The sequence below is a fragment of the Tachypleus tridentatus genome, unplaced genomic scaffold (assembly GCF_004210375.1).
Source record: "Tachypleus tridentatus isolate NWPU-2018 unplaced genomic scaffold, ASM421037v1 Hic_cluster_2, whole genome shotgun sequence".
Lineage (NCBI taxonomy): Eukaryota > Metazoa > Arthropoda > Merostomata > Xiphosura > Limulidae > Tachypleus > Tachypleus tridentatus.
In genome coordinates this window covers 20,436,379-20,449,481 of record NW_027467782.1, presented here as the reverse complement: position 1 = coordinate 20,449,481, position 13,103 = coordinate 20,436,379, and the positions used below count along the sequence as shown (strand labels likewise).

The following is a 13,103-nucleotide window of genomic DNA, read 5'->3' as shown; positions in this document are numbered from 1 at the left end:
CATTTCCTTCAGCCTTGTTTAATATACATTTTTAAAACTTTCTTCAATATGTTATTTGTGTAGCTTTAATTTAAGACAACAATCAGCTTGGTTGTTTTTAGGAAAAATTCCTTTCAAGTAAAACATGATGTATTTTTATATATTTAAAAACGGCTGGTATGGGTTGAGAAAATTTTTTATGTAGAGGGGCAAACAACGTTTTGACCTTCTTCTGTCTCTGTCAGGTTCATAAAGAAAGAAAGAGGTAACTGACCGACAGATGACCACATGTTTGAAGGGGGTTGTGTAATTGAGTGTAGGAATGTAGAGGGTGTGCTTGATGTTTGATTATATTTATTAATATAGTTTATGTATAAAGGTGTTCCTTTGTATTGGTATTCATGTTGTACTTTTATACAGTAATGTTAACCCTAAAAAGAAAGGCAATATTTTTCATATATGCTTCCATGTTGTTGTTTTTTTTAGTCTGTACCATCAGTAATGATCACAGATATGATTATATTTTGCTACAAATATAATTGATATTTAAGCTTTCCAGTAAAGGCACCTAAGTGATACACTTGTTATTGTCTTTTACTCTTTAATGAATGTTTGAGATAAAGATTTTACTTGAAACCAATCTCTCTCTTTGCTTCAACTTCAGTCAAGGTTAGAGAATTTAGAATTTTGCTCTACAGAACATTTCCTGGTGAACCTCCTGTTATTCTGCCAGTTACTCAATAGAAAACTGGTAAAATACCACATTTCATCACATTCTCTAAGTTTATTATTATTGACATTAGGTGGTGAATTACATGTTTTTTTTATTGTTGTTGTTTTTGTTTTGTTTTCTATGGATAAGTAAAACTGTGTTTTGGTATAAAACAACTTTACATCCTTATTCTGTAACCTTCTAGTTCCCAGACCTCTTTGAATCTAATAATTAGATGACTTACCAATAATAAAATAGAATTACTTTGTGTACAGCTTTACATTCTTCCTCCTGTAAAATTCTTGACACAGATTTCATTCAACTTACTATTGGAAGGTTCTTTGTGTATGTGTGTTTTCTTTTAGCAAAGCCACATTGAGCAAACTGCTGAGCCAAACGAGACGAATCGAATCCTTAATTTAGCATTGTAAATCCGTAGACTTACCTCTGTACTAGTGGGGGGCAGGTTCTTTGTCTTCATTTTCTTGTTGAAGTTACTCTTGTTATGGAGAAAACAAAATTTTCCAGATGCATCATTCTCTTCAGGAGTAGTTGGGAGGTTATCGTAATATATCGGTAGACTTGAATTCTTTGAATTTTTTCCCTTATACACTATTCTCTTGAATATTTTAAAAAATCAAAACATTTAATAAACTCTGTTTCCAGTTGCTTTTTGTTTAAAGAGAATGTGCTGTTTAATCCTGGTTTTTCCATTTTCAAAATACATGGTTCATCCACATTACTGACTTTTAATAATTCTCTCATCAGTATTTTCTTCCTTTCAAAAGATGTTTAAACTGGTTAAACATAGGTACACATTTCATTTCCTTATATGAAACAGTGTTTTATTGTAAAAATTGTTTGCACTTGTTCCACCTTTTTCTGTGAACCTTCTTGAAAGTAGTGTATAAGAATTTTATATGCAAAAACGGCTCGTTTGGGGTGAGAAAACACATTTACATAGAAGAGCGAACAACGTTTCGACCTTCTTCGGTCATCGTCAGGTTCTTTTGTAACACAGCCACAGCTTAAAGAACAGGAGACATTTTGTGGTATTGCAATGAATTTGATTTGATTGAAACACAGGAAGAACGATTACTAGTAACTTGTAGTATAAGTTATTACATACTCATGTAGAAAGTAAACTAAATATACATCCTTATGCATACATGAAGTCAGACAGACACTTAAGATATTTTGTCACTTCTGGATTATGGTAACTAATTAAACACCCTTGAAAGAGGTACAGATAGTCCTGAAGTACATTCCTATCTTGGTATCTTCTTGTGTCTGTTAACCAGTTTGAAGGATTATTAACAGATTCACTTTATTTATTTTCACCATGAAACTTCAGTTCTCTTCTTTAACTCTGTCAGAATTCCAAATATGTCCCAAAGTGATGCACTTGTTTCAAAGTTCCTGTAAAAATTAAATAAATTGAAAGACAAAGTAACTGAATAATTCTATATCCAGAGTCTAGCACATTACCCTAAAACAAAACAATCCCATCAAAAATAGGAATAATGAAATTACTGAGACTTTAAATAAAAAAACATAAACCATGAAGCTATCAAGCTGAACAGATAAAATGGTCCCAGAAATATCAGTTTTTGTTACAAGTTACTGTTACTTATGGTGAAAATATGTTCTGAGACAATATGTTTCTTGTAACCAGTAATTATGTAATGTAGCTACCAAATACTGCTTAATAACTAAACAACTACATATTATTTGAAATTTCATTCTTAATTAATACTATAACTGGCTTTATTAAAACCAGTATTTGAAAAACAGTTTTGTATTTGGGTATCACTTAGTTTAGTGCTGCTGTTATTTGTTGCCATGAGATTTTATTCTTCTCTGACCAAAAATGCATCTACGAGATTATTTGTTTTGTACTTACAAAGAGTGTTAAACTTTAACTGTATTTTATGAGGGCTTATTACACTTGTATAATTCAAATGATCAAATAAAGGACTTAAAATGTTTTCCTTAACTTATGTAAGCAGGTACTAGTGTTACTATCAGAAAAGTTAACTGTGGTTAGTGTAAAAGAAATTGGAGTTGTGATGGGAAAGTAACATAATTTTCCTTTCCAGGATAAATTTATAAAGGCCACAAAAAAAGTGGAACAAGTGTGCATGAATGTGTAGACAATTCTTATACACTCAGTATTGTGTGGTTTTGAACGTTAATACAAGCCCTATTATATAACTTTGGCCTAAACCTTTAGGTAGTACTACATTTTCTAAGTAGTGCAATTCAGTTCTAAATCTTCTTTGTGAGTTCAGTGATTGTAGGATTCTCTTCCTAAAACTAAAAAATAATCGTTCTATTCATAACTTACATACATGTATTTAAATATCTGTGTGTGTATAACATGGAATAATTCGCAAAGATACTAGTTAAAAATTTCTTAGAAGTCAAATTGTTAATGAAAACAGTTTTATATTATTTTCTCTTCAGGTTTAAAATCAGACAAAAACCAATCACAATGTTACTGAAAAAAAATTGCCTTTGTCAGGATACCACATTTTTTCCTAGAGCAATCAGTGACACCCTCTGTGAGCTCCAAGAAAAATCAGTTCCTCCAGAGATTGTGACAAAAGGGACGCTTAACACTGCATTTTGTAATGCCGTAATAATAGTAAAACGTGTACATGCCATGAATCACGAGAATAATTATACAATCTGCAGGATACAAAACAGAATGAAATACCAACTTGAAAACAAGAAATAAAAGCATTTTTTTACCTTCATTTTATTCTTATATGCTCTTGAAACAAAACACGTTAGAAGACTCTTCACCAAACGTCTAATTTACTAATATATTTCGTGAGTGCAAATCTAACTAAATATGAAGGAATGATATGTTCAGTTGATTAATTTCAGTTTCATTCATTAAAGGGAAAACAAAATTATGGAGACAAATATAATGAGATGATTCTTCAGAAAATAATGTAACCGTTAAATTAAAATTACAATAACAAACAGTTTGAACTGATAAAGACGTCACATCGAAGACCGAGGTTCGCCATGGCCAGGTGGGTTAAGACATTCGACTCGTAATCTGTGGGTTTCGGGTTCAAATCCCTGTCACACCAAACATGCTCGCCCTTTCAGCCGTGGAAACGCTATAAAGTGAGGTTCAATCCCATTATTCGTTGATAAAAGAGTAGCCCAAAAGTTGGCGGTGGGTGGTGATGACTAGCTGCCTTCCTTCTAGTCTTACACTGCTAAACTAGGGACGGCTATCAAAGACAGTCCTTCTGTATCATTGCACGAACGTAAAAAAACAAAAGGACAATACGATGTAGTTATTAAAGTCATAGTTTACCTCGTGTAAAAGCTGCTGTTATTGTGTTTTGAATTTAATTATTTAATCTAGCATATTCCTTACTAGATATCAAAGCAAAACTAGTTTAGATGTTATTTAATTTTGTAGAAATCAGTATTTTTTATCTTAACTTAGATGAATATTGGCCAATCAATGATACAATCTGGAATGAAGAAGAAGAATCAGTTCCTTCCAAGATTTTCATACCCAAAAGGTATGTATTCTCCAATAAATCCTGACTTTTAGCTAAGTGGTTGCCTGGACGCTTTGCTCACAATACCCGGAAAGCTGTTTTGAGCTCCTATCACACCAAACACATTCAACCTATTTAGTCGAAAGGGAAAATTAAAATATGACGGTCAATTTCATTATTCGTTGATCTAAGAGTAACCCAATAGTTGACAGTGTAAGGTGTTGACTTGGTGTCTTTCCTTTAGACTACAATTGCTGAAAATATGGTTGGTGTATACAGCCTACGTGTTGTCTCGCGCAAAATTTAAAAGAAACCACATCAAATAGACTAAGTATCGAAAAAAAATTAAAATTATAAAAATATTTTAAAATAGTTTCTCAGTAAATATGTAACAGTTCATGTATATTATATATTGTTGTTCTAAGTTGTTTTTATCTCACCATAAAACTTGTGTTTTGATAAGAATATGTACTATTGATTATTATAATCTGTTATCAAGCAGAAAAACTGTTATCTTAAAGATTCAATGAAAAGTATGTAATCCAATGATATAATTAGGTTTCATAGTTACTTATATAATCTATGTATTTCTTCAAGTACATTGCACATTTGCTGCTTGGCTAAAACTAGTTAAACGCTACCTGTCATAACATCTTTGCCGTCAATATCTTGTAGAGTCGTTTTCACTTATAATTTGTTTTGGGACCTTAATTCTTGTATTTTTGATTCAAGCAGACAAATTTGGTAACATATGTTTTATGTGACTTTGAAATAACCATAATTCGTTATCTATTCCACCATATAAATATTCAAGTACGTTTAATAATCATTTGACAAACCTCAACAACTGCTTTTCTCTATGCACAATTGCAACCATTTTTCATTATAAGTAACTTTAACGTGGGTATTATAGCAACTTGTGAATGAGAGTAGAGAAGAATATGTTAATTCCATTACATCTGCAATATCCACTATTATCGAGGACCTCTGTATAATACCAGGACTCCACAGTTTGACTCATACACGACAGATCTAGAAGTTATTGAAATACTGTTCATACTGTTATATTGTCTGAACAATAATTGTTTTAGTGTGGATCGTGATATTTACCAATTTTATCTCAGTTGTTAACCATTAACATTAAGGTGCTGATTTATCAATATAGCACAATTCATTTAAATAAATATTGATCTTTTCTCATACAAGTCACTTTTGTGTAAATATACTATGACAAATTAATTATTTGCAAGTATTGCTTCTATTCCAGTGACTTTGCCCCGCAGAAGAAATCATTGAAGGAGAGGATTGAGGACGGGTTTAAAAGAGTTTTTTGTTGTAAGCATCAAACCAAGCAGGAAAGAATAAGAGTCTGGTGTCACGACTCGTAAGTTCTAGGTTTTTATGAATTAACTAGGATACCGTATTTTCATACTACATATACTCAACGTAATGTATAGCTTTACGAAAAAAGTCTGACTGAACTTATCGCTTCTTACGGCCCTCTCAGAAACCTACATTTGTTACTACACATATCCATGTAATCGTTTTTCACAGTGTACAGTTTAGCCGAAAGGTAAACACTAAAGCTTTTGTGATAAGTGGCTTTGTGGACAACGTTGTGTGCCTTTTGTCTATTTTTACTCATACGAGTGAAAGCTATACTGACTATTTAACTCTATTTTTTCTGAGACTAAATGTCTAGAGGGTGAATAACTTGAAAATCCAATTGACAATTAGTAGGCGTTTTCTTTTTGTTTTGGTATGAGACTCTCATACATTCGAACACGAATATTCTCTGGTTGAAAACTGAGAATTCTTAATTTTCCAACTCTCCTCTAGAGTCTCTCAGTAGCTTGATACCGTTATTTTCAATTGATGGGAATTCTATGCTCACAAGTGCTAAATGGCAAGTCAGAATCACTTAACATTCCTAATTCTAAACAGCTGACCAACTGCTCATTACCGTAAGAAACTTTAGCCGTCTGTTAGATCCGAAGAATGGGAATGACTGCCATTACTATAACCCGAGCACAACCGAAATTACGGGCTGTATTTAGCTGCATTGTGGCTCGAATATTAGAGACTGAGAAACGCAACCCTGCATACTGAATATCAGTTACTGCTGGCCCGTCCAAGTAGAATATAATAAGTATAAATTAATGTTATCTTTTAATCTCTGAAAGGATCTGTTTGAAGGAAGAGTGATTAGAAAAATGTAACAGATTTTAACATGTCCTTAGGGTAATCGACGATTTCTAATTTAAAATACGTTTATATTAAACTTTAACTTGTATTGACTTTGTATATCATACAGCTTCGTTGGACTTCTTTGAACAACCACGTCGTAGTTTCTTTTTTGTTTATTTCTTACTATCATCCGCGTGGCATGACAGTAATTGGATGTCTCACCTTTTTAATTTATGCTTGTATAAAAGGGAAACAACAATCTGTGCTTTAACAACAATTTTTCTCTCCAAAACACACTCTAGTAGCAATGAAGAGATTGAATGGGATAGCTCATCCGTTTGGAATTACACGATTGGTCGTGTTGTTGAATTTAAAAAGGATGAAAAACGTGTTATAGAGATAATAAAGTCTAAAAATAAACCTCACGGATTTTGTATTGCTAACAAGATGTTAAAGAACAGTAATGGTAAGCAGTCTCTTGTTTGTATCAGAATAGCGTTTCTTTTATTATTATTATTACAGTAAAAGATGACCTGGAGAGATCACCCATTTTAATCATTTACACCACTTTATGGTAGTGTGTTGTCTGTCTATAACTTAGTTACTAGACACTGAAATGTTGTCATTTAAGAAACGCTTAACATTGCAATTTGTACTGCCGTGACGTTAGTGAATCGTGCACATGCCACGAATTACGAGAAAGATAATACAATCTGTAGGATACAACACAGCATGAAGTAAGAACTTGAAAAGCAAGAAATTAAAATATTTGTGACGATTCATTTTGATTTTATCTGCTCTTGGTACAAAACACGTCAGAGGTCCCTTCACCAAACATCAAGATGATTAATATATGTCGTGAGTGCAAATCTAGTTTGTTTGTTTGCTGTTGAATTTCGCAAAAAGCTACACGAGGGCTATCTGTGCTACCCGTCCCTAATTTAGCAGTGTAAGACGAGAGGGAAAACAGCTAGTCATCACCACCCACCGCTAACTCTTGGGCTACTCTTTTACCAACGAATAGTGGGATTGACCGTCACATTATAACGCCCCCACGGCTGAAAGGGCGAGCACGTTTAGCGCGACGGGGATGCGAACCCGCGACCCTCAGATTCCGAGTCGCACGCCTTAACACGCTTGATTATGCCGGGCCGAGTGCAAATCTAAAGAAAGATGACAGGATTATGTGTTCAATTTATTATTTTTAAATTAATTAATTATAGTGGAAACAAAATTATCATGGCATAATCCGGCAGAAAATAACGTGACGGTTAATTTAAAATTACAATAACAACAGTTTTGAACTGATGATGATGATGTCGTATTAAAGGTTCATATGATTTAGTTATTAAAGTCAGGATTTACCTGGTGTAGAAGTTGTTGTTATTGTATTTTGAATTTAATTATTTAGTGAAGCAGGTTTTGCATTGTAACTGAAACAATTTTATATTAACGTTTAAAATTTCACTTCAATAGTTTTGAGCCCGACTTGGCCAGGTGGTTAATACTTTGAAATCGTAATCCCAAAGTTTCGAGCTCGAATCCCTGTCGCACCAAACATGTTTGCCCTTTCAGCTGTGGGGACGCTATAATGCGAGGTTCAATCCCTTTATTCGTTGATAAAAGAGTAGCCCAAAAGTTGGCGGTGGGTGGTGATGACTAGCTTCCTTCCCTCTAGTCTTACACTGCTAAATCAGGGACGGCTATCAAAGACAGTCCTTGTGTATCATTGCACGAACGTAAAAAAACAAAAGGACAATACGATGTAGTTATTAAAGTCATAGTTTACCTCGTGTAAAAGCTGCTGTTATTGTGTTTTGAATTTAATTATTTAATCTAGCATATTCCTTACTAGATATCAAAGCAAAACTAGTTTAGATGTTATTTAATTTTGTAGAAATCAGTATTTTTCATCTTAACTTAGATGAATATTGGCCAATCAATGATACAATCTGGAATGAAGAAGAAGAATCAGTTCCTTCCGGGATTTTCATACCCAAAAGGTATGTGTTCTCCAATTCTTTCCGTGATTTTCATACCCAAAAGTTATGTATTCTCAAATAAATCCTGACTTTTAGCTAAGTGATTGCCTGGACGCTCTGCTCACAATACCCGGAAAACTGTTTTGAGCTCCTGTCACACCAAACACATTCAACCTATTTAGTCGAAAGGGAAAATTAAAATATGACAGTCTATTTCATTATTCGTTGATCTAAGAGTAACCCAATAGTTGACAGTGTAAGGTGTTGACTTGGTGTCTTTCCTTTAGACTACATTTGCTGAAAATATGGTTGGTGTATACAGCCTACGTATTGTTTCGCGCAAAATTTAAAAGAAACCAAATCATATAGAATAAGTGACGAAAAAAAATTAAAATTATAAAAATATTTTAAAATTGTTTCTTAGCAAATATGTAACAGTTCATGTATATTATATATTGTTGTTCTTAGTTGTTTTTATCTCACCATAAAACTTGTGTTTTGATAAGAATATGTACTATTGATGATTATAATCTGTTATCAAGCAGAAAAACTGTTATCTTAAAGATTCAATGAAAAGTATGTAATCCAATGATATAATTAGGTTTTATAGTTAGTTATATAATCCATGTATTTCTTCAAGTACATTGCACATTTGCTGCTTGGCTAAAACTAGTTAAACGCTACCTGTCATAACATCTTTGCCGTCAACATCTTGTAGAGTCGTTTTCACTTATAATTTGTTTTGGGACCTTAATTCTTGTATTTTTGATTCAAGCAGACAAATTTGGTAACATATGTTTCATGTGACTTTGAAATAACCATAATTCGTTGTCTATTCTACCATATAAATATTCAAGTACGTTTAATAATCATTTGACAAACCTCAACAACTGCTTTTCTCTATGCACAATTGCAACCATTTTTCATTATAAGTAACTTTAACGTGGGTATTATAGCAACTTGTGAATGAGAGTAGAGAAGAATATGTTAATTCCATTACATCTGCAATATCCACTATTATCGAGGACCTCTGTATAATACCAGGACTCCACAGTTTGACTCATACACGACAGATCTAGAAGTTATTGAAATACTGTTCATACTGTTATATTGTCTGAACAATAATTGTTTTAGTGTGGATCGTGATATTTATCAATTTTATCTCAGTTGTTAACCATTAACATTAAGGTACTGATTTATCAATATAACACAATTCATTTAAATAAATATTGATCTTTTCTCATACAAGTCACTTTTGTGTAAATATACTATGACAAATTAATTATTTGCAAGTATTGCTTCTATTCCAGTGACTTTGCCCCCGCAGAAGAAATCATTGAAGGAGAGGATTGAGGACGGGTTTAAAAGAGTTTTTTGTTGTAAGCATCAAACCAAGCAGGAAAGAATAAGAGTCTGGTGTCACGACTCGTAAGTTCTAGGTTTTTATGAATTAACTAGGATACCGTATTTTCATACTACATATACTCAACGTTATGTATAGCTTTACGAAAAAAATCTGACGAACTTATCGCTTCTTACGGCCCTCTCAGAAACCTAAATTTCTTACTACACATATCCATGTAATCGTTTTTCACAGTGTACAGTTTAGCCGAAGGGTAAACACTAAAGCTTTTGTGATAAGTGGCTTTGTGGACAACGTTGTGTGCCTTTTGTCTATTTTTACTCATACGAGTGAAAGCTATACTGACTATTTAACTCTATTTTTTCTGAGACTAAATATCTAGAGGGTGAATAACTTGAAAATCCAATTGAAAATTAGTAGGCGTTTTCTTTTTGTTTTGGTATGAGACTCTCATACATTTGAACACGAATATTCTCTGGTTGAAAACTGAGAATTCTTAATTTTCCAACTCTCCTCTAGAGTCTCTCAGTAGCTTGATACCGTTATTTTCAATTGATGGGAATTCTATGCTCACAAGGGCTAAATGGCAAGTCAGAATCACTTAACATTCCTAATTCTAAACAGCTGACCAACTGCTCATTACCGTAAGAAACTTTAGCCGTCTGTTAGATCCGAAGAATGGGAATGACTGCCATTACTATAACCCGAGCACAACCGAACTTACGGGCTGTATTCAGCTGCATTGTGGCTCGAATATTAGACACTGAGAAACGCAACACTGCATACTGAATATCAGTTATTGCTGGCCCGTCCAAGTAGAATATAATAAGTATAAATTAATGTTATCTTTTAATCTCTGAAAGGATCTGTTTGAAGGAAGAGTGATTAGAAAAAATGTAACAGATTTTAACATGTCCTTAGGGAAATCGACGATTTCTAATTTAAAATACGTTTATATTAAACTTTAACTTGTATTGACTTTGTATATCATACAGCTTCGTTGGACTTCTTTGAACAACCATGTCGTAGTTTCTTTTCTGTTTATTTCTTACTCTCATCCGCGTGGCATGACAGTAATTGGATGTCTCACCTTTTTAATTTATGCATGTATAAAAAGGGAAACAACAATCTGTGCTTTAACAACATTTTTTCTCTCCAAAACACACTCTAGTAGCAATGATAATGAAGAAATCGAGTTGGATAGCTCACCAGTTGTGAATTACCCAACTGGTCGTGTCATTAAATTTGAAGAGGATGAAAAACGTGTTATAGAGATAGTGAAGCCTAGAAATAAACCTTTCGGATTTTGTATTGCTAAGAAGAAGTTAAAGAACAGTAATGGTAAGCAGTCTCTTGTTTGTATCAGAATAGCGTTTCTTTTATTATTATTATTGCAGTAAAAGATGACCTGGAGAGATCACCCATTTTAATCATTTACACCACTTTATGGTAGTGTGTTGTCTGTCTATAACTTAGTTACTAGACACTGAAATGTTGTCATTTAAGAAACGCTTTAACATTGCAATTTGTACTGCCGTGACGTTAGTGAATCGTGCACATGCCACGAATTATGAGAATAATAATACAATCTGTAGGATACAACACATCATGTAGTCATAGTTTATATTTCGTTAAGGATAAGGCTGCTCTGAGTTGACCTAAGGTTTGGTTTTGGAGTCTGTTGCTGTCCTATGTGCTCTGCTATACGATTGCTTTCGCTTCATTGGAAAACACTTCAATAGTTTTGAGCCCGACTTGGCCCGATGGTTAACACATTGAAATCGTAATCCGAGGGTTGCGAGTTCGAATCCCTGTCACACGAAACATACTCGTCCTTTCAGCCGTGGGTCTGTTATAACTGACGGTCAATCCCACTATTCGCTGGTAAAAGAGTAGCTCAAGAGTTGGCTATGGGCGGTGACGACTAGCTGCCTTCCTTGTTGTATTACATTTTAAATTAGGAACGCCTGGCATAGATAGCTCTCGTGAAGCTTTGTGCGAATTTCAAACACAAACAAACTTTATTGGTTTTACACTTTGCGCTTAATATGGTTTTAAAATAAAGTTTTTAAAACAGTTAGGGTGAGCATAGGGCAGATAGACCTTTGTTAAGATTAAACGCGCACACACACAGATTCACTCCGAATTGTCGTAACAGATTGATTATTGTATGGCTTAGGATATTCTTCACTCAAAGCCACCTATGGAATAACTGCATAGCAGTTCCAGGTTTTAAACTTATTAATAAGATAGAAGTTAATTACTCAATAAAACCGTTGTCCTTTTCAGCCTACTCCAGAGCAACATCCTGCCCATTTAACAGTTTCAATAGGTAAAACAATTGTTCGATATGACCTAATATGTTGTCTTTCCTCCTGAAGTTAACAGCCAAGAACAAGTCCATAATTTGAGGGATAAGTAATGTAATAAATATACGAATTGAGCACAGTCAATGAGGACCAATTTGCTCAGAGCACGTTGTATTACCAACAGTTTTATAACAGAGTCTAGAAAAAATTGCGTTATCATGCCTACATAGTTGTGAGTCGCTATTCCATGTGTCTTTCATTGATTTGTTGTTACTTTAAGGAATGTTTTTGTTGTGAAAAGAGAAGAGGAAGGATTTTAACTGGTTAACGCGATCTAAATATTCAAACATTTTCTTTTCTTATTCGGACAATATGTTTTCAAGCTATTTTGTATTCGTGTCTTACCTCATTAACATTGTTAAACAAAGCAAGTTAGCAATTCATAGACGAATTTTAGTAAAGAAGATTGACGCACTAAATAGCAAAAATTACTACAAAGTGTACATATATGTATATATTTATTGTTTTAATAGTTTCAGGAGTTTTCGTTACTCGTATAAAAAATTTCGAAACATTTATTTCACTCATTGGAATTCTTGATCCTGGTGACGAAATTCTAGAAATAGATAGCGTTAGTGTCAGCCGAAAACACATCAAAGAAATCAGAAATATGATAATAAATACCGACAAAATACGCTTCACAACCCGGTCATTTTGAATTTGGAAGAAGAAATAAATACACGCAAAAAAGATAAAATGGATTTCTCATTGTAAATAGTAATTTGTGTATTTATATATGTTATGTTTGTTGTTTAAAATTGTAAAATAATAAATTAAGAACAGTTTAAATTGTATTGTTTATTTTATTAAATGTATTGCAAAATGTTGTATTAGATTTTATTGTTCAAATGATGAAATAACACCAACAGAATTCAAGACAGATAATACAAAATTGTCTGCTGGATTTTATTGTTCAAATGATGAAACAACAGAAACAGAATTCAAGGCAGACTTGCTACAGAGGAATCAATCCAGAAAGAG

General features: G+C 33.3%; 1 protein-coding gene and 1 long non-coding RNA gene across 35 annotated transcripts in view; one reads left to right on the top strand and one right to left on the bottom strand.

Moving 5' to 3' along the window:
- Positions 1-1,582, bottom strand: part of LOC143243352 (uncharacterized) — a 30,907-nt gene extending 29,325 nt beyond the window's left edge. For both annotated transcript variants that reach the window (XR_013024329.1, XR_013024331.1), the window contains exon 1: positions 1,137-1,582. This is a non-coding gene — a long non-coding RNA (uncharacterized LOC143243352). The remainder of the gene's footprint in view (positions 1-1,136) is intronic.
- The window catches only part of LOC143243348 (uncharacterized), a 207,172-nt gene that overhangs the window by 131,648 nt on the left and 62,421 nt on the right, over positions 1-13,103 (top strand). The window lies entirely within an intron of this gene.